Genomic DNA, 21,817 nt, shown 5'->3' with positions numbered 1-21,817 from the left:
GAATCTTAATACATTGCTGACTGCAAATAATAAGACAAAAAAGCATATAATGTGCGATTATATTTACATGAAGTTACAAAACAGGGAAAACGAAATTGAATCATTTAGGCATATGCACTTAGGTGGTAGAAGTATAAAACAAAGCAAGAAAGTAATTTCATAAAAGTCAGGATAGTGGTTACCTTTAAGGAGAGGAGAATGTTGGAAGGAAGAGTCACAGGGGTAAGAGGTATTGAAGGCTGATCCTGGGATGCTGGAAATGTTCTATTTCTTTACCAGGATGTCTTACATTTTATGTTTTAAACATGAGATTTTAAAAGGGTAATCACTAAAAGATTGCTTGGAAGCTCTGTGGACCTGGGCAAAGCTCAACCGCCTGTGAACTTTACTGCAGGACGATCCATTTTGTTCACTGCTGAATCCCTCGTCCCTTCAACAGTTTTTCCGTAAAGCAGGTAGGTGTTCAGTAAATATTTGTTAAATAAAAGAATGTTTTCAGATATGTCTTGTCTTGATAAGAACCATTTATGCCTCCCTCCCCAGAACATGGTATGTAGAAGAAGTCTGAGGGAAGTTCTTAGGTTCCCCAGACCTGTGGGGTGCTAGATTTGCAGACAGAGCCGAGAGTCCAGTCTGCTGGTGAATGGGTCTCTGAGCTAGCTAGGGAACTGTGCTAAAGTAAGTCATACTATGCCTCATACCCATATCCCTGATGCTACAGAATCCTTTCTGTTTGCTTCTGCTCATACTTGTGTAAATTTGATCATTTGATTGCAAAATAAACCTTCTTTACAGCGAGGGTTGTCATACCCACTTGGCCGATGAGAAGTATGGTGGACATGCCTTGTTTTCTTTCCATCCATTTTACTTGTCTTCAGCTGTGTAGCAGCCAGACTAAGGGATGAGATGTGCCCTTCACTTTCAACTGCAGAGGTGGACCTTGATTAGTCCAAAACAGGGGTTGGCAAACTTTTTTCTGAGAGAGGCAGTTAGTAAACATTCTAAACTTTGCATGCCATAAGATCTCTGCCACCACAGCACAGAAGTAACTAGAGACAATCCCTACACAAATGAATATGTTTTGGAATGTGTTCCAAAACAACTTTGTTTACAAAAACATGGGATAGGGGGGATTTGGCCTGTGCCCATAGTTTTCTGACTGCCTAGACTAGAACAGCTTTTGTCAAGCGGGTTCCTCATTTGAACGACCCAACACAGAAAATGATTTGAATGACCTTGCTCTCAATTCTCCTGAGGATGGCAAGACCCAGAGCCGTGGTTCCCAAAGTGTGGTCTTCAGTCCTACAGCATCAGCATCACCTGAGGACTTGATAGAAAGGTAAAGTCTCAGGACCCACTCCTGAATCAGAAACTCTGGGGGTGGGGCTCAGTAGTCTGCATTTTTATGAGTCTTCCACGTGATTCTGGTACACATTCAAGGTTGCTCTAGAGTCTAGAGTCATCAAGGAAAATTCTTCCTGTTGCCACAGTGTGAATTCAGGGGTGTAGCTAGGCAGTAAATGGAATTTCCCTAATCACAGGGATTGGTTTAGGAGTGATCCAATATGGAAAATTTTTCCAAATATCTAACGGGCAGCAGAGCAAGGGCATCAACCAATCAGAATAGGTGCCAGATGTGGCTCCAGAGCAGGGTTCTGAAGGCCCTAATCCTTTTCTTGCTGAAGGGTTCTGGGGGAGAAGCTGGAGACACCAGGGAAAGGGAGAGACCATTAAGGGGAAAGCAGCTATTGGGGGAAGTAGCTATTTACCAACTGTAGGGAAGTGTTTCACTATTTTAACAACTGGAACAGCTGTACCAGTGCATGCCAGCTGCAAAGCTGCCCTGGTTTAATAGGCACAAGACAATATTTTCCTTCAGTCATTGTATAAACAACACCCTGCCCTTCCACTGCATGTGATAAGCATGTAGTCTATGAAGATACCAAACTAAAGATGAAGCCAACACAGGGACTGCACAGCTGAAAGAGAGAGAAATGGAACTGCATCCCTGAAGGAGCCAATCCAAACTCACCCTACTTCTGGCTGTTCCATTTACCTGACTCAGCTTGAGTTGAATTCTCTAGCTATTGCATCTGAAAGCATTGCATCTGAAACCACAAAAAAAAGAGGCCACGGAGTGGTATCGGAAGGAAAACATATTTCTGAGGGCCTGACTGAACTGTTCCCCTTTCTTCCTGAAGATCTGGGTAATGCAGACCCTCCCTTCCTCACCAGAGTGTCTGGTGGGGAACAGCACAGGCACCCTTGGCCCCAGCTGCTCATTGGGCCAGCTGCAATGCTTGTTTATTAGTGAAATGCATCTGATCAGAGAGGCCAGCCTGGCAAGTTCATTACATATCAATTTAATTAGCTGATTTACATTTAATTTACATTTCAATTAATTGTCTTTAGCAACAAAATGCAGCCTTAATAGGGTAATTGCCTGTTAGGCAATATGTAAAAGAATAAATAGTCGCATTGTGAGGAAGAATTCCTATTCTCAATTTTTTATTACCATAAATAACTGAAATAATTATTACTCTTAAGGCCCATGTCCTCGTTCCCTTCTGGGCCTAATTATGAAGACTTAGTACCTCATTAAGCAAAATGGTTTTGGAGCCATAGAAAAACATTACGTGAATCGTGACTTATTAGTTTCGACAAAAGAGGGGTGAAACTGTGATAGTAGACACATTTAGGGGGCTGGGGGATTTGACAGTTATTATAGGCCAGCCTTGTCCTCTCTGGGCCACAGACAGCATCATGATGGCAGGTGACTCTGTTTTGCCTGCCTGTTGGGATATTGGTCTGGAGGGATGCTCAAACAGCCTCTTTTAAGTATTTCTGGAGGAGTTGCTCACTACCTCTTGAGGCAGACATTATAGAGCTCTGGATTTTAAAAGTTCTTTCTTAAGTTAAAATCTGCCCCCTCCTTGAATCAATTGTGGTAGGTGCCAGCTAGAGATGATGTTTTGTCAGAGGTATAATTATTATATAACCATAATCATGTATTAAGAGAAACTGATAGCACAGAATAGGCAGGAATAGAAATGAGCTGGGAACTGTTGAAGGGATAGCAAATGTTCTGAGAAATGGGGAGAATGAGACTCTTATTCTGAGAGTTCAAGGGGAAAAGCTGCCATACAGCCAGGGTGAAAACTAGGGCTGGGGAAGGGATAGAAGTTTGGGTCTGAACAGCCAGACACCAGAGTCACAGTGCAAATAGGGCTGGCTTGTTCCTTGAAAGAGGGAATGGGCATTTCATCTGAAAGAGCAAGTACTATGAACTGAAAACTTCAGGGCCAAAGTATGGGGTTACTTTAGGTGAAGGTTATCTTTCCTCAAAAAACCAGGGCAATCATTGTGGTCAATGCTGCAACGAACTTGACATGTCTTTTGTACTCCCTTCGGTTGTCTTCAACAGTGCCACCACGTGGGAGCAAGACGCACAGCAGTACCGGAATACCCGGCCAGGTTCTGTCCCGCTTTGGTTGAGAAAGCATAACAGACCCTAGTTTGAAGTTGATTCTTTTTTTTTTTTTTAATTAAATTAAATTTATTTTTTTATACAGCAGGTTCTTATCAGTCATCCATTTTATACACATCAGTGTATACATGTCAATCCCAACCTCCCAATTCATCACACCACCACCCCCACCCCCGCCGCTTTCCCCCCCTGGTGTCCATACGTTTGTTCTCTACATCTGTGTCTCAATTTCTGCCCTGCAAACCGGTTCATCTGTACCATTTTTCTAGGTTCCACATATATGTGTTAATACACGATATTTGTTTTCCTATTTCTGACTTATTTCACTCTGTATGACAGTCTCTAGATCCATCCACGTCTCTACAAATGACCCAATTTCGTTCCTTTTTATGGCTGAGTAATATTCCATTGTATATATGTACCACCTCTTCTTTATCCATTCATCTGTCAGTGGGCATTTAGGTTGCTTCCATGACCTGGCTATTGTAAATAGTGCTGCAATGAACATTGGGGTGAATGTGTCTTTTTGAATTATGGTTTTCTCTGGGTATATGCCCAGTAGTGGGATTTCTGGGTCATATGGTAATTCTATTTTTAGTTTTTTAAGGAAACTCCATACTGTTCTCCATAGTGGCTGTATCAATTTACATTCCCACCAACAGTGCAAGAGGATTCCCTTTTCTCCACACCCATTCCAGCATTTGTTGTTTGTAGATTTTCTGATGATGCCCATTCTAACTGGTGTGAGGTGATACCTCGTAGTTTTGATTGGCATTTCTCTAATGATTAGTGATGTTGAGCAGCTTTTCATGTGCTTCTTGGCCATCCGTATGTCTTCTTTGGAGAAATGTCTATTTAGGTGTTCTGCCCATTTTTTGATTGGGTTGTTTGTTTTTTTGATACTGAGCTGCATGAGCTGTTTATATATTTTAGAGATTAATCCTTTGTCCATTGATTCATTTGCAAATATTTTCTCCCATTCTTAGGGTTGTCTTTTTGTCTTTCTAGTTTCCTTTGCTGTGTAAAAGCTTTTAAGTTTCATTAGGTCCCATTTGTTTATTTTTGTTTTTATTTCCATTACTCTAGGAGGTGGCTCACAAAAGATCTGGCTGTGATTTATGTCAAAGAGTGTTCTTCCTATGTTTTCCTCTAAGAGTTTTGTAGTGTCCGGTCTTACATTTAGGTCTCTATCCATTTGGAGTTTATTTTTGTGTATGGTGTTAGGGAGTGTTCTAATTTCATTCTTTTACATGTAGCTGTCCAGTTTTCCAAGCACCACTTATTGAAGAGGCTGTCTTTTCTCCATTGTATATCCTTGCCTCCTTTGTCATACATTAGTTGACCATAGATACATGGGTTTATCTCTGGGATTTCCATCCTGTTCCATTGATCCATATTTCTGTTTTTGTGCCAGTACCATATTGTCTTGATCACTGTAGCTTTGTAGTATAGTCTGAAGTCAGGGAGTCTGATTCCTCCAGCTCCGTTTTTTTTGCTCAAGACTGCTTTTGCTATTCGGGTTCTTTTGTTTCTCCATACAGATTTTAAGATTTTTTCTTCTAGTTCTGTAAAAAATGCCATTGGTAATTTGATAGGGATTGCATTGAATCTGTAGATTGCTTTGGGTAGTATATTCATTTTCACAATATTGATTCTTCTAATTCAAGGACATGGTATATCTCTCCATCTGTTTGTATCATCTTTAATTTCTTTCATCAGTGTCTTATAGTTTCTTGCATGCAGGTCTTTTGTATCCCTAGGTAGGTTTATTCCTGGGTATTTTATTCTTCTTGTTGCAATGGTAAATTGGAGTGTTTCCTTAATTTCTCTTTCAGATTTTTCATCATTAGTGTATAGGAATGCTAGAGATTTCTGTGCATTAATTTTGTAACCTGCAACTTTACCAAATTCATTGATTAGCTCTAGTAGTTTTCTGGTGGCATCTTTAGGATTCTGTATATATGATATCATGTCATCTGCAAACAGTGACAGTTTTACTTTCTCTTTTCCAGTTTGGATTCCTTTTATTTATTTTTCTTCTCTGATTGCCATGGCTAGGACTTCCAAGACTATGTTGAATAATAGTGGTGGGAGTGGACATCCTTGTCTTGTTCCTGAGCTTAGAGGAAATGCTTTCAGTTTTTCACCATCGAGAATGATGTTTGCTGTGGGTTTGTTGTATATGGCCTTTATTATGTTGAGCTAAGTTCCCTCTATGCCCATTTTCTGGAGAGTTTTTCTCATAAATGGGTGTTGAATTTTGTCAAAAATTTCTCTGCAGCTATTGAGATGATCATATGGTTTTTTCTTCAGTTTGCTAATCTGGTGTATCACGTTGATTGATTTGCAAATATTGAAGAATCCGTGCATCCCTGGGATAATTCCCACTTGATCATGGAGTATGATCCTTTTAATGTGTTGTTGGATTCTGTTTGCTAGTATTTTGTTGAGGATTTTTGCATCTATATTCATGAGTGATATTGGTCTGTAATTTTCTTTTTTTGTAGTATCTTTGTCTGGTTTTGGTATCAGGGTGGTGGTGGCCTCATAGAATGAGTTTGGGAGTGTTCCTTCCTCTGCAATTTTTTGGAAGAGTTTGAGAAGGATGGGTGTTAGCTCTTCTCTAAATGTTTGATAGAATTCACCTGTGAAGCCATCTGGTCCTGGACTTTTGTTTGTTGGAAGATTTTTAATCACAGTTTCAATTTCATTACTTGTGATTGGTCTGTTCATATTTTCTATTTCTTCCTGGTTCAGTCTTGGAAGGTTATACCTTTCTAAGAATTTATCCATTTCTTCCAGGTTGTCCATTTTATTGGCATAAAGTTGCTTGTAGTAGTCTCTTAGGATTCTTTGTATTTCTGCGGTGTCTGTTGTAACTTCTCCTTTTTCATTTCTGATTTTATTGATTTGAGTCCTCTCCCTCTTTTTCTTGATGAGTCTGGCTAATGGTCTATCATTTTTGTTTATCTTCTCAAAGAACCAGCTTTTAGTTTTATTGATCTTTGCTATTGTTTTCTTTGTTTCTATTTCATTTGTTTCTGCTCTGATCTTTATGATTTCTTTCCTTCTCCTAACTTTGGGTTTTGTTTTTTCTTCTTTCTCTAGTTCCTTTAGGTGTAAGGTTAGATTTTTTCTTGAGATTTTTCTTGTTTCTTGAGGTAGGATTGTATTGCTATAAACTTCCTTCTTAGAACTGCTTTTGCTGCATTCCATAGCTTTGGATTGTCGTGTTTTCATTGTAATTTGTCTCTAGGTATATTTTGATTTCCTCTTTGATTTCCTCAGTGATCTCTTGGTTATTTAGTAACGTGTTGTTTATCCTCCATGTGTTTGTGTTTTTACGGTTTATTTCCCCTGTAATTGATTTCTAATCTCATAGCATTGTGGTCAGAAAAGATGCTTGATATGATTTCAATTTTCTTAAATTTACTGAGGCTTGATTTGTGACCCAAGATGTGAACTGTCCTAGAAAATGTTCCATGAGTGCTTGAGAAGAAAGTGTAATCTGCTGTTTTTGGATGGAATGTCCAAATATCAATTAAATCTATGTGGTCTATTGTGTCATTTAAAGCTTGTGTTTCCTTATTAATTTTCTGTTTGGATGATCTGTCCATTGGTGTAAGTGAGGTGTTAAAGTCCCCTACTATTATTGTGTTACTATCGATTTCCTCTTTTATAGCTGTTAGCAGTTGCCTTATGTATTGAGGTGCTCCTGTGTTGGGTGCATATATATTTATAATTGTTATATCTTCTTCGTGGATTGATCCCTGGATCATTATGTAGTGTCCTTTCTTGTCTCTTGTAACATTCTTTATTTTAAAGTCTCTTTTATCTGATATGAGTATTGCTACTCCAGCTTTCTTTTGATTTCCATTTGCATGGAATATCTTTTTCCATTCCCTCACTCTCAGTCTGTATGTGTCCCTAGGTCTGAAGTGGGTCTCTTGTAGACAGCATATATATGGGTCTTGTTTTGTATCCATTCAGCAAGCTTCTGTCTTTTGGTTGGAGCATTTAATCCATTCACGTTTAAGGTAATTATCAATATGTATGTTCCTATTACCATTTTCTTAATTGTTATTGGTTTGTTATTGTAGGTCCTTTTCTTCTCCTGTGTTTCCCACTTAGAGAAGTTCCTTTAGCATTTGTTGTAGAGCTGGTTTGGTTGTGCTGAATTCTCTTAGTTTTGCTTGTCTGTAAAGCTTTTGATTTCTCTGTAGAGTCTGAATGAGATCCTTGCCGGGTAGAGTAATCTTGGTTGTAGGTTCTTCCCTTTCATCACTTTAAATATATCATGCCACTCCCTTGTGGCTTGTGGAGTTTCTGCTGAGAAATCAGCTGCTCACCTTATGGGAGTTCCCTTGTATGTTTTTTGTCATTTTTCCCTTGCTGCTTTCAATAATTTTTCTTTGTCTTTAATTTTTGTCAGTTTGATTACTATGTGTCTCGGCGTTTTTCTCCTTGGGTTTATCCTGCCTGGGACTCTCTGCACTTCCTGGACTTGGGTGGCTATTTCCTTTCTCATGTTTGGGAAATTTTCGACTATAATCTCTTCAAATATTTTCTCTGGTCCCTTCTCTCTCTCTTCTCCTTCTGGGACCCCTATAATGCAACTGTTGTTGCATTTAATGTTGTCCCAGAGGTCTCTTAGGCTGTCTTCATTCTTTTTTCTTTATTCTGTTCTGTGGCAGTGAATTCCACCATTCTGTCTTCCAGGTCACTTATCCATTCTTCTGCCTCAGTTATTCTGCTATTGATTCCTTCTAGTGTATTTTTCATTTCAGTTATTGTATTGTTCATCTGTGTTTCTTTGTTCTTTTTTTAAAAATTATTTATTTATTTATTTATTTTTGGCTGTGTTGGGTCTTCGTTGCTGCGCGTGGGCTTTCTCTAGTTGCAGGGAGCGGGGGCTACTCTTCGCTGCGGTGTGCAGGCTCTTCATTCCGGTGGCTTCTCTTGCTGTTGATCAAGGGCTCTAGGCACACAGGTTTTAGTAGTTGCAGCACTTGGGCTAAGTAGTTGTTGCTCGCAGGCTCTAGAGCACAGGCCGAGTAGTTGTGGCACACAGGCTTACTTGCTCCACGGCATGTGGGATCTTCCCAGACCAGGGCTCGAACCCGTGCCCGCTGTATTGGCAGGCGGATTCTTAACCACTGGCTCCACCAGGGAAGCCCTGTTTGTTTGCTCTTTAATTTTTCTACGTGTTTGTTCTTTAATTCTTCTAGGTCTTTGTTAAACGTTTCTTGCATCTTCTTGATCTTTGCCTCCATTCTTTTTCCAAGGTCCTGGATTATTTTCACTATCATTATTCTGAATTCTTTTTCTGCAAGCTTGCCTATCTCCACTTCATTTAGTTGTTTTTCTGGGGTTTTATCTTATTCCTTCATCTGGTACATAGCCCTGTGCCTTTTCATCTTGTCTATCTTTCTGTGAATGTGGTTTTTGTTCCATAGGCTGCAGGATTGTAGTTCTTCTTGCTTCTGCTGTCTGCCCTCTGGTGGATGAGGCTCTCTAAGAGGCTTGTGCAAGTTTCCTGATGGAAGGGACTGGTGGTGGGTAGAGCTGGCTGTTGCTCTGGTGGGCAGAGCTCAGTAAAAGTTTAATCTGCTTGTCTGCTGATGGGTGGGGCTGGATTCCCTCCCTTTTGGTTGTTTGGCCTGAGGTGACCCAACACTGGAGCCTACCCGGGCTCTTTGGTGGGGCTAATGGTGGACTCTAGGAGGGCTCACGCCAAGGAGTATTTCCCAGAACTTCTGCTGCCAGTGTCCTTGTCCCCACAGTGAACCACAGCCACCCCCTGCCTCTGCAGGAGATACTCCAACACTAGCAGGTAGGTCTGGTTCAGTCTCCTATTGGGTCACTGCTCCTTCCCCTGGGTCCTGATGTGCACACTACTTTGTGTGTGTCCTCCAAGAGTAGAGTCTCTGTTTCCCCCAGTCCTGTTGAAGTTCTGCAATCAAATCCCCCTAGGTTTCAAAGTCCGATTCTCTAGGAATTCCTCCTCCCGTTGCCGGACCCCCAGGTTGGGAAGCCTGACGTGGGGCTCAGAACCTTCATGCCAGTGGGTGGACTTCTGTGGTATAAGTGTTCTCCCAGTTCGTGAGTCACCCACCCAGCAGTTATGGGATCTGATTTTACTGTGATTGCGCCCCTCCTACCGTCTCATTGTGGCTTCTCCTTTGTCTTTGGATGTGGGGTATCTTTTTTGGTGAGTTCCAGTATCTTCCTGTCGATGATTGTTGAGCAGTTAGTTGTGATTCCGGTGCTCTCGCAAGAGGGAGGGAGCGCACGGCCTTCTACTCCACCATCTTGAACCAATCTCTGAAGTTTATACTTAGACAAGCAGACGAATGAAGGGAAGACTCAGGAAAGACATACTGGACTTCCAGAAAATAACTCATCTAAGGGGAGAGGGAAAGGAGAATTTGATGATTTAATTTAAAAAAAAGTGACCATATTTTCACCCTAATATTTTGGAAGAATTTGTTCCAGTCATAGGACCACTAGTCTTAGCTTTCCCCTATCCCCCCAACTCGGAATCAGTTTGTCCATCTCAGCCCTTCAGAGATTAAATGATAGGATTTAGGTCCCTCATTCCACCTTTGCTCGTTCCTGAATCACATTTCCAAGGTAAATGTCTTCAATCCCTGGCAACCACTTTTTTTTTTTTTTTTTAAGGTAAGGTTTTCAGATCCATTGACACCTTAGCCACTCTTATCTGGAAGTTATCAGATTTGTTGATCAGCCTTTTTAAAGCAAATACCAAAATCTGAAGACAAATTCCAGAATCTGTCAGCACAATGCAGGGTGAAGATGGCAGCAGCTGCTGCTTCCCCACCAGCAGGGGGCGTCTGAAGCTACTCTTGCTCTTCCTGGTATTAGCTAAGAGTAGTGCATCTCAGCCCTACCAGACCCCACACTCCTTTTTTATAACAAATATTTGATCACTTTCTTATCTATACGAAATTCACAGAAAATAAAACTTGCCTACATGTACAACTTTTAAAAATAGAAATATTATTCTAACCGTACTATAAAGTAGAAATAAAAGAGGAGTAACGTAAAACAGAATAAGATGTCTTTCCATATGTAAATACTCTGTCAGGACTACAAAAAAGATATAATAAAGGAGCATATGCCTTCATCTCTTTATAAAATTACATTAATGTCAGACCTACAAATGCAAACTGACTCAGGCAGGTATGTTGAATTGGTGATTGAAATATTACCACTAACTGAGAATGATGTGCTTTTCTAAACTTTTGTACAACTCTCAATAGAGTTCTGAACAAAATGTAGTTTTCTCTTGATTTAAAAGGAAGTCACATTATCCCAGGGTTAGGGTTAGGGAAAAACTGCTCTGTATTTAAATCATGCAAAAAAGACTTCGATTTTACATGTGAAATGAAGTTGGGCTGTAAACTCTAGATATTTATAAATCAGTTTTTCACTTCTAAGAATATGTGGGGGGATAGGATTTGGGGATGCTGGACAATTCTTCAGTGTGTAGGACTACCTGACATTTCTGAATATTTCCCACTAAGTGTCAGGAGTACCCCCCCAATTATTGTGATAGCCATTTTTAAAAGACCCACATATTTCTGAAATACCTACAGGGTGATATCATCTTCATGAAGAACCACTCATCTAGAGCAATGCAGATCGATACCTCAGTTTCTCTTCCTTCTGATCCCAATTCCTCTTTGAACTAGGATTTCTATCCTGAACCCAGCTCCCTGCCTTACTCTTATCAGTGCACAGTGGCCTAGGGATGTAGGGTTGATCCAGTTCCTATATTCTTAGCTGTTCCTTCCTGAATAGATTACTCAAGAGTCTCATCCAGACAATCATCACACTCTGAAGATCATGAAAACTCCCTTTCCTTGATTGCGGTCTTCTTTATGGATCACGAGAGGTCCTGCATGTCCACCTTGGGAACATGTCAGTGTCCCACCCCTATTACCTCGTATGCACCATGTCTGTGCTCACTGGCCAGATTTCCAACTGCCAACACCTGTGATTCTCTGCTTTTTCCAGTGGCTGGAGCCTACTCAACCCTCATGGAAGGCCAGAAGGGCTGGAATTAACACTCTCAACCAATAGCTGATGGGAATGGATAGATAAAGACCTCAGATTCTTCACCTCTAAGACAGGGTAACTCTAAGATGTATACTGTACACTGACTCTGAGTGGGCTTTAACCCCAGTAGCCCATGATGGGAACCTATTTGAAAACATACCCTTTATTGGCCTCCTTCCTTCTCTGGTTAGTTTCCTGGGCTCACCCCCTCAATAAACTACTTATACTCAAATAAGAGTATAAGTAGTTGGGGGAACCCAAACTAAGACAGGAACTCTGGGAGAGCAATGCTTCCAGGAATCCTTTTTACATAAGTTCTTTTAGGTCTCCTGGAGAGAAACAGTGACTGAGACTTGAACCCGATGGCTGAGCCCAGATTCCTGACACTTGAATCCTCAAGTAAACTGGATCTCACAGGGTGCCCTCCAGCAGAATGCTCAGGTTTTCAAGGAATTCATCCTAAAGCAGGAGACCAATGGCTCCTGCCTTGGAATGTTTGTAGTTTGTGGGTTGGCTGGGAGGAATGGTGTTTTGCACTTGATACTGGATGCTACCATTTAACTGTCTTCCAACCGGACCCTGGATAACATGACCCACACTGATCAAGAATAGATATGAAAATCAGAAAGGGCATTAACCTTTGGTAAACTTTATAAAAAGCTGTTTTCAGTAGATTGCCAGACCCTCTGAAGTCTGACTGAGGGGGTTTTCACTGGCTGGAGAGACTTCCCCTTCAAAGACCATTGTTACAGGGAAAACAGAAAAACAAGGGTACAAGTGAAGAAACAGCTCTAAAAGAATGACAGTAATGGCCGCAGAGGTTCCGGTCGCCATTCTTTATTGTGGTGGTAGTAGCTCCAGTTGACAAACAAGGCCACAAAGAGGTGGAGTGGAGAGCAACTGTGGTAACCAAGACTGAACAGCTTCAGCAGTTCCTGAGGGCACCCTAAACCACCCAGCCTCAGTGGGGAAGGGAGAGATCTGGGGCAGGCTCCGGAGTCCCGGTGGCTTTGCTGAGTGGGGGCTTGAGTCAGAGGCCTGCATTACTGGTAACTATATTCCTTTTCATCAGCAGGGAAGGGGGACTTTGATGTGACGGAGCAAGCAGCACATTTTGCTTCTGTCAGCGCATTCCAAGGCAGCCCTGTAACTTCAAACTAGACAGGGGCTTTCTTTTCTTCTTTACAGTTTATTGGCAAAGCATCCAATGTTTTATAGGGCAAATGCTGCCATCCGTCCAGCTGAGCTCAGCGGTGCCTGCCAGCGAGGATGTTTCAGCTGGGACTCACACTAGGGTAACCTCAGATTTAAAAGCCTGCCTCTGAATGCATCTCTTCATGCCCTTTAAATGTTGCAAATCAAAAAGGTACACAGGGGCCTTGGTGACTGGCAAACTTCCTGTCACAGGGATAAGAATATAGCCCTCTGTGTGGCCAAAGCAGAAGGGTTGAAGAGGAGGGAGGGGAGGAACACGGGCAGCTTACCCAGGAGGTCAGAAGCCCCAGTGGACAAGTAAAGCCAACTTCCCGGCTGAGGTCAGGCAGGGTACCAATGACACCTCACCCACAACCAACCGTATCGGGCGTCCCCTTCCTTTCAGGCGTCAGCGCTATTGCTCCTGTTCAAGCCTCTTCTTCCTCCTTTCCCTCCCTTTCATGTTTATTCACTCATTGAACACCTGTCCACTATGTGCCAGACCCAGAGATTTATTGTATGTTCAAGAAGCACTAGACCCTTCCCCTGTTCTGTGTTCACCTGAGGATACGTTTTTGTAAGTAGCATGAGGATATTAACAGCAGTCTTCTAAGACCATTGTCTCTTCCACTCCAATTTCCCTTCGCCTCACTTGCCTTCACATACGGAGGCAATGAGGTAGCCGTAGGCATTTTAGGAAGTCAGGTTGAAGTTTGGGTTAGTGGGTTATGTCTATGTGATTCACAGCCACTCCCCGTGAACTGTTCAGTTATTGTTAGCCATCCCCAGTGTAGGAATGGCTTCCAGGAATACTGTCACTGCCCACGGGACCGACTCACCCAACGTTGTCACCAAAGGTGCAGGGCCTCAAGAGCAAAGACATTGGCAACAACGTGATGAGTGAGTGCTGTCAATCTAGAGAGTGTGCAGATTAGGACTGCACAAGGCAATGCAAGATGCCCTGAATTCTTATAGCACCTAATACAAGAAATTCAATAGAGGTTTCTAAAGCAACAGTCTGAAAATTCTACAAAACATGACAAATAAGGAGTTCCAAAGCTAAAATGAACTCTTCTGAATTCTGGAAAATAAAAATCCAATTTTGATCAATCATGCTAGAAGAAAGACCAAATTATCTTTCTGTTCTCTGAAAGGAAAATCATTTTACAAAAATTGTTGCCATATGAAGAGATGATCAAAGGGAAAATCCAGGAAATACTGGAGAAAGGTAGTCTAGAGGTATATCAGACAATTAATAAAAATAATGTGATTTTTCTGGATTTTGAAATTTTAAAAAAGTCTGTGATTTGTTCCCTCATTTTGAATAAATATTCACTTTCTTACTTTTCATTATAAATTTTGTATTCTTTTTCTTAAAGGGACCTCTAAATTATATAAGCTTCAGGGTCCAAAAAACCTCGAACCACTCAGACTCAGTAATAACTACTGCATGTAAAATAGCCAAGACCTGGCCCTTGACTTCGAGGGTCTCCCAGGTCACTGGACCAGCCTCATACACAAACCAACAATTACACAGAGTGTCACCAGGAAGTTCAGGGTCTTTACCTCACTTCCAACCCTCAACGCACTCTGCTTGTTTTTCTATTCAGATATGAATTTTTAGGAGCTCACAGACCTTACTCTCGAGGTGCTTCCATCCCTCCCTTCCCCCCCTCACACCTGAGGCATTCTCAGGCCCCTCCTCCCCACACCCAAGCCTCAGAACTCATCCCACTTCCTGTGTAAAGCACTTCTGTCCTCTTCACTGCGATAGACTATCCTGCGTGTGTCCTCTGGATTTCCCTTTTCAAACCTGCAGAGAGGTCTTGAAATTATTTTTCCAAACACATACAGTTCTCTCCAGAAGGGGACTTAGGCCATCAGCTTTAAAATAACATTTTATTTCTTCCCCACTTGGTCTATCCCTGACTTTTTCCTCTTCCCTCGTCCGGCCATCTCAGCGAGCTGTGTTCTCTCCTGCACAGCTTTGACAAAATGATTAGGAAATCAAGAGCATCTAGAGAGACTTACAGGAAATAAGATGTCTTGGGCACTGCGGAAAGTGGCCCAAGCGCAGTGCTGGGCTGGGTCCCTTTGGTGAAGAACGACAAGTGAAGAGCAGGGCCATCCCTATCCAGACTGGGAGCTCTGCAAAGACAAAGGCTTTGTCTTGTTTTTCTCTGTATCCATAATTCTGGGGGGCAGGGATTCAATAAATATTTGATGAAGGGAGAAGAGAGAGACTGAGGGACATATTGGCACTGAGATTCTTTGTCTTGTAAAAGTAATCCTTTCTGTGTCTTCATTTCAAAGAAGTCTCCCCCTTTTCTATGTGCACATTATTTCTCCTTCCCTCAGGCTCTAAGGAACATGTGTTAGTCCACCTGTTCAGGGCCAGTCCCTCCACCTGTGCCCTTGACCTCAGACTCTCCTGAGTCCTCCAGGCATAGCTCCAATAATCATCTTCCTGCTCCCAGTTTCAGCCTCTCTCCAACTCTCTGCTGCCTCTCTTTGCTTATCCTATAACCACACTCAGACCTCACCCATCCTTAAGCACATACACACACCCGCTGCCCTCCACCTTCTGGACTATATCCCCCCTGTAACTGCCATCTACAAGCTCTCCATTCTGCTGCACGAGCTGTCTCTACTGCCTTATTTGGCATTTATCCATTAACTGAAACTTATCTAATGAAGGTCACTGATGACCAGTTTCCACATCCACTAAGCCCTTTCTTTACTCACTTTACCAAACTCCTAACAGCACGGGCACTGATGGTCCTCACCCCATCCCTGAAACCCTTTCCTCGATTGGCTCCCACTAAAACTGCTGCTTGTTCTTGTGCCTCCCAGGTCTACCTCCTTCACAGCTAGCAGCAAGGTGATCTCTGTGAATGAGGCACTGATTTTCCACCTGCACTTTCTCCCCTTCAAGAGCGATGAAGTCACCCCATCTGTGGGCAGACTCTCCCTGTGACAATGGTCAGACCAGGGTTCTGCGGCTTAGAGGGCCACTAACCACTCAACAGTGTATCCAAAGAAGAGCGAGGGGAGATGATGGGCGGGGGTAGGAAATCTGAGCCATGTTAAAGCAGGAGGAGGAACAGGGGCTGAGAAACCTGGAGAAGAAAAGATGTCATGGAGACTGGGGAGGAAGAAGCAAATGTGTTCTAAGCAGCTCCAAGCTATTAAATGGATTATTGAGTGGACTATCTGAGGAGGGAGGTTTTGCCTCATTGTAAGAGGACTTCATAAAGGTCACAGCCATATAGCAGTGGAAAGGGTAGCCTCATAACACCAGGGCCTCTGCTAACCTCTGTGGCATCTTCATGTGAATTAGACAAAGGTGCTTCTTTCTGTAGCAGGTTGAAGCCTGACACAATAGCACTCAGCGCCCACTCACTACTTTGGGCAGGTGCCCTCGTGCAGAGCATAATTCAAACCGTCTTATATACTAACTCCGTGGAAGGCAGGGAGCTTTCTGTCACTGGGAGCATTCAGCCAATGACTGGATGATCTGTTTTAGTTCTTTAGGGAATATTTTTTAAAATCCTGCTTACAATGATCTAACTTGGCTATGAAGATATACTAGAGATAGAGGGAGAGGGAGATGAAGGGAAGAAACAACGGAGTGGGAGGGAGAGAGATGCAGAGAGAGGAAGATGGAAGGGAGGAGAGATGAAAAGGAAGGGAGATGAAAGAGGAAGAGAGAGAGCAGAGAAAGAGATAGATTGATTGATCATTTTAGTCTTATAGTACCTAAATATGCCCAAACCCAGCTGCATCTTCCCTGTTTTATGAGCAAATCATTTCTAGTTGGGTCTGCCACAAGATGTTAATTCCTATCCAGTTATTTTCCTGTCTTGCCTGCTTGCTATTTGAGTCCCAATTTTGTTCCAGGTGGTACCATGGGATGAACAATAATTGGTCTATGCCAGTGGTTCTCAACCTGGCTACACAGTAGAATCAGCTGTAGAGTTAAAAATTATACATATTTATATAAATCTATATAAAATTGTATACATTTATATAAATTTATATAAAATTGTATATATATTTATATTTCACATTTATATAAATGTTATAAATATTAACATTATATTTCTTTATACATTTATTAATATACTTTTATATTAATATTTATATAAAATTATGTTTGTATATTTATATTAATATTCGTATTAAATTTATGAATATTATTATATTTATATATTTGTTAACATTATATTTTATATATTTACATTACATGTTTATTTCAATATTTATGCAAATTTTAAGTAGAATTATATATATTTGTAATATTTATATTATGTATAACTTAATTTACTTATATGTATATGTATAATATATATAATCAGAACCTTTGAGACTGAAGCCCAGGCATCTATAGTTTAAATATTCCCCAGGTGATTCCAGTCAGGATTGAGACCCACTGGTTCTCTGACAGTAACATTCTTTTCCCATTTGTGAGCTGTTCCGCTCTAGCCTCCTGTACAGCTTGAGGAAGCCATGTGACCTAGCAAACGGAGGTCTGTTGGGATCCTTCTGGAAAAGCTTTTATTCGCCTATAAAAAGGGACAGGCATGACATTCTGGTTCATGGGTGCTGCCCTTTCTCCTTTTTCCTGGTGTGGCTTTGTACAACCAGCCTGAAGACAGCCAGCATGAAGACAAAACACAATTCAAACAGCATCAACGATATCCACAAAAATGTGCTAAAGACAGTGAAAGGGAAAGATAGGCCTGAGTTTTCAAACCAGGTAAGTATCTGCAACATCCCTCTCCTGACAACCTCCAGACTTCTTGTTATTTGAAATTCTTAAATATCTTTATTCTGTAAACCAATGATGATTGAGTTTTCCGTTATTTGCAAGTAAAAGCAATTTACTTATTTGGTATTTTCTTAGGACGAAGGCTATTATGATTGAAAAAAAGAGAAGTATAGCCCATGCTAACGTTCAGAGTTCAGAAAATGAGTGTTCCTAGAATGACAATGTACAATGGATTTGAGATCCATTTTTTTACTGATTGCAGCTTGCTAGGGCTGTCATAAGAAAGTACCACAGACTGAGAGGCTTAGACAACAGAAATTTATTTTCTCATAGTTCTGGAGGCTAGAAGTGCAGGATCAAGGTGTCAGCAGGATTGGTTTCTTCTGAGACTCTCTCTTTGGCTTGTAGATGACCATCTTTTCTCTGTGTCTTCACATGGTCTTTCCTCTGTGTGTGTCTGTGTCCTAAAATCCTCTTCTTAGAAGGACACCATTGGATTAGGGCTCATCCCAACAACCTCATTTAACCTTAGTTACCTCTTTAAAGACCCTCTCTCCGAATACAGTCACATTCTGAGGTACTGGGGGTTAAGACTTCAACCTATGAATCTTAGGAAACGCAATTCAGCCCATAATACTGGTGACTACAATTTGGCCAGGAATAGGGTGTTCATGATTGGCTTAAATCAGTGGTTCTCAATCCTGACTATAATCACCTGGAGAAATTTTTAAAATATAGATGCCTAAATCTTGCTCCCAAAGGTGCTGATTTAATTAGTCAGGGTGGGACCAGATATATATTTTTACATATTGTCAACCATTATTTCTCTAAGTGAGAGTTGGTTAAACCAACTTTATTTATTTTTAAAAATCCCCAGAACTTTGAGGGAGAAGTGAGAAGCCAGGCTTGTTCTGATGGGTAGACACTGAGGGAGGAGCAGTATAAAAAGGTGTCTTCAGTGTAGGGGTCAGGCTGCATATTCTTGTTCAGGAAATGGGGAGAGACCCAACTCATCTCCACTCTTCTTTCTTATAAGAACAAGGGGAAATGAAGACGCCCAGAGGCATTGGCAGCCACATTCGTTTGAGAAAGAATATCCAAAATGGAATGCCCAGGGGTGCACAGGGTAGGAGGGCAGTCATTTGGTGCCAATATGGCTTTGTGTTTTCTGTCTACACTCTCAATTAACAGGCCTGATTTATTTTCTGGGACTGGTGTTAGACTTACATTTTGTTGAAACTTGCAGGTTGCCTAGGAAGGACTGCAAGGGGCTGCTTATCACCTCGTGTGCTAGGAAACCACCTGCAACAGACACTGCCCAGGAGTTATTTGTTTCCTGAGAGCAGGACTTGAAAAGTCCCCTGAGGTCACTATTTGTGTCATGATTTTTAAATTTGTAATTTCTGTTGCAAAATTAATTCTGGATTCGTTTAAGAAATTCACAGTCAGCCTTTTTAACTTTTAGTCCACCTGCAATTTTTTTTCCCCGAACCCAGGGCCCTGGCAGTGAAAATGCCCAGTCCTAACCACTGGACTGCCAGGGAATTCCCTATCCACCTGCAATTTGACCAAATCAAGTACTGCATTAGTTTCCTACTGCTGCTGTAACAAACTACCACAAATTTAGTGGCTTAAAACAACACAAATTTATTATCTTACAGTTCTGGAGGTCATAAGTCTGAAATGAGTTGGGTAAAATCAAGGTGTTGACAGATCTGATGCCTCTGGTTCCAGTTCCTAAAGGCTGTCCTCATTTCTTAGCTCATGGTCCTGTATCACCTTTTTCCCCTCTGCTTCCATTATCACATGGCCCTCTTTCTGACTCTGACTCCTCCTGGTTCCCTTGTGATCACATAAGCCCCACCGGGATAATGCAGCATAATCTCCCCATCTCAATGTCATTAACTTGATCACATCTACAAAGTCCTTTGCCATAGGACGCAACATTCATAGGTTCTAGGGATTCGTACGTAGATGTCTTTGGGAGGCCATTATTCAGTTTACCACCAGGACTCAGTGTTCCAGGAGGTTAAAACTTGGTAGCTGTGGACAAAACCAAATGATAGCTACATCAGAATCTCCTCCTTCCCCCAACAACTACCTAGCTCCAACATCACAAGAGGACCCTTCCTTGTTCAGAAAGTCTTTTGTAAGATGGATGTGGCTTACCATCGATGCAATGCTCCTAGCTATTTGGGGACCCTCATACGGGTACCCAGGTCCTTATCTTTCCTGCAGTGGAGCCAGTGGCGCCAGTACAGCTGAGTCTCAGGAGGCTGCCCCCCAGGTTGGAAGTAATCCCAATTCCAGCAGACCCAGTTTGTGACTAGGGCTCAGAACTTTTACAGTGTCTCCTCCCACTCCCACTTCTTGCTTTTCTAAAGTAAGCTGGCCTGTTACGCGGCCATTTTCTCTAAGGCTGTTATATGAGAAATGGGAAGTGATTCCTCATTGGCTTGTTACTTTCTAAAACTCAGTCAGGGGAATGGCAATCTAATTATTATTGGCTGAACTGGCATATCTTACATAGGGAGACAAGCTTAATAAAACAAAGTATTCTTTTGGGTATGTATTATTATAGCTGCATAATACATATCAAGACAAAACACATTTTTCCAAGGGGTACAATTCATACTGTTCTATATAAGAAAATTCTTACCACAGAGTGATTCCTGCTTTATCTTTTCATTTCAAACTCCATCAGAAATTTTAAAAGTCTTGTTTCTCGTAAACCTTCCATACCACTCTCAGTGATAAATAAGCCCACAGTCCAGCATTAGAGGTTTAGAAATAGTTCTACTTTAAAATACATAGAACCGTTTTGAGAATCAGCTTAAGTGATAGAAATGTACTTTCAGAAACACAAATTTATATTCAGATGCAAGATCATAATAACATATATAACATATTCTATTAATATAACAGTCACTGTTGTCATCATGATTACCTGGTTGTATTGTATCTTAAACTAAGTGGCATGTTTGCTATTGATAATATTAAACTAATAAATAATGAGAGCCAGCATTTTATAGCAGAAAGAAGACTGCCTTTGGAATAGGGCAGACTAAAGTTTACATTCCTGCTGGGCCAGGTACTATCTGTGTGAGCGTGGGCAAGTATTTACTCTGATTTTGCTTCCTCGTTTGTTAAATGAGGATTCAAATACCTTGTACAGATGTGTGGGATATATAATTATGTATATAAAGTACCTTGTACAATGTCTGTATATAATGAACAATCACTGAATGGTTACTATGGTTATTCTTATTGTTATTAGGCTTATAACTAATGAAGACACTGACTTTGTTGCCACTAAATCAATTCCTTTATGGAGACTGAACATGAATGAAAGATAACAGAGGTCTTTAAAAATGTCTCTGACCTTCTGACCATTTAACCAGGGAGTCTAAGTTACTATTCTCACTTCATAAATGCAAAGTTGACTATATAAAAGGAAAAAAAATGTTCTAATCTATTCCCACCAAGTATTCATCAAATGAGGTAGGATCTCTGGGAAAGATTAAGAGCTTACATTTTTTATTGGACTTACTTCCCATAAAATTTCATAGAGGATAAAAGGAGAGGAAGTGTAGAAGTGGTACTATTTCTGTTTTATCTGCTACCTGCAGTTATACATCTTCCTGAGATATCATTAATTATAGTGGTGCCATTCACAATGCTGCTATTCAGGCCTGCTAGAATTTTCACCAAAAATTCTACACCTGGGGCTTAGAAATTGGCAGCTGAATTTTTGTATGAGGCTGAAACTTGAAGGCTGTGACAGAGGCAACACCTTCAAACTAGTCACTATAGACTGAATATTTGTGTCCTCTCCCCAGTACACATGTTGAAATCCTATGAATCCATCGCACTGGTTGAAATACTCAGTGCGATGGTATTTGTGGTTGGGGCTTCTGAGAGGTAACTAGGTCATGAGAATGGAGCCCTCATTAATGTGATTAGTGTTCTTATAAAAGAGACCCCAGAGAGCTCTCTCACCCTCTTTGCCACATGAGGATACAACGAGAAAATGGCCATGTGAAGCCCAGAAAAGGGCTTTCACCAGAACCCAACTGTGCTGGCACGCTGATCTTGACTTCTGACCAGACTTCTGGCCTCGAGAACCGTAAGAAATAAATTTCTGTGGTTTATAAGCAACCCGATCTATGGTGTTCTGTTCTAGCAGCCTGAACTAAGACAGGAGCTGTGCAGAGAGAGCCCAGAAACTGATGAGGGGTTTCCCCAAAACTTCAAGGCTGAGGGATGAGCTTTACATGCACAGG

The sequence above is a fragment of the Balaenoptera ricei genome, chromosome 1 (genome assembly GCF_028023285.1).
Source record: "Balaenoptera ricei isolate mBalRic1 chromosome 1, mBalRic1.hap2, whole genome shotgun sequence".
In the NCBI taxonomy this organism is placed as follows: domain Eukaryota; kingdom Metazoa; phylum Chordata; class Mammalia; order Artiodactyla; family Balaenopteridae; genus Balaenoptera; species Balaenoptera ricei.
The sequence above is the reverse complement of the archived record's forward strand: the minus strand, read 5'-3'. Positions refer to the sequence as shown.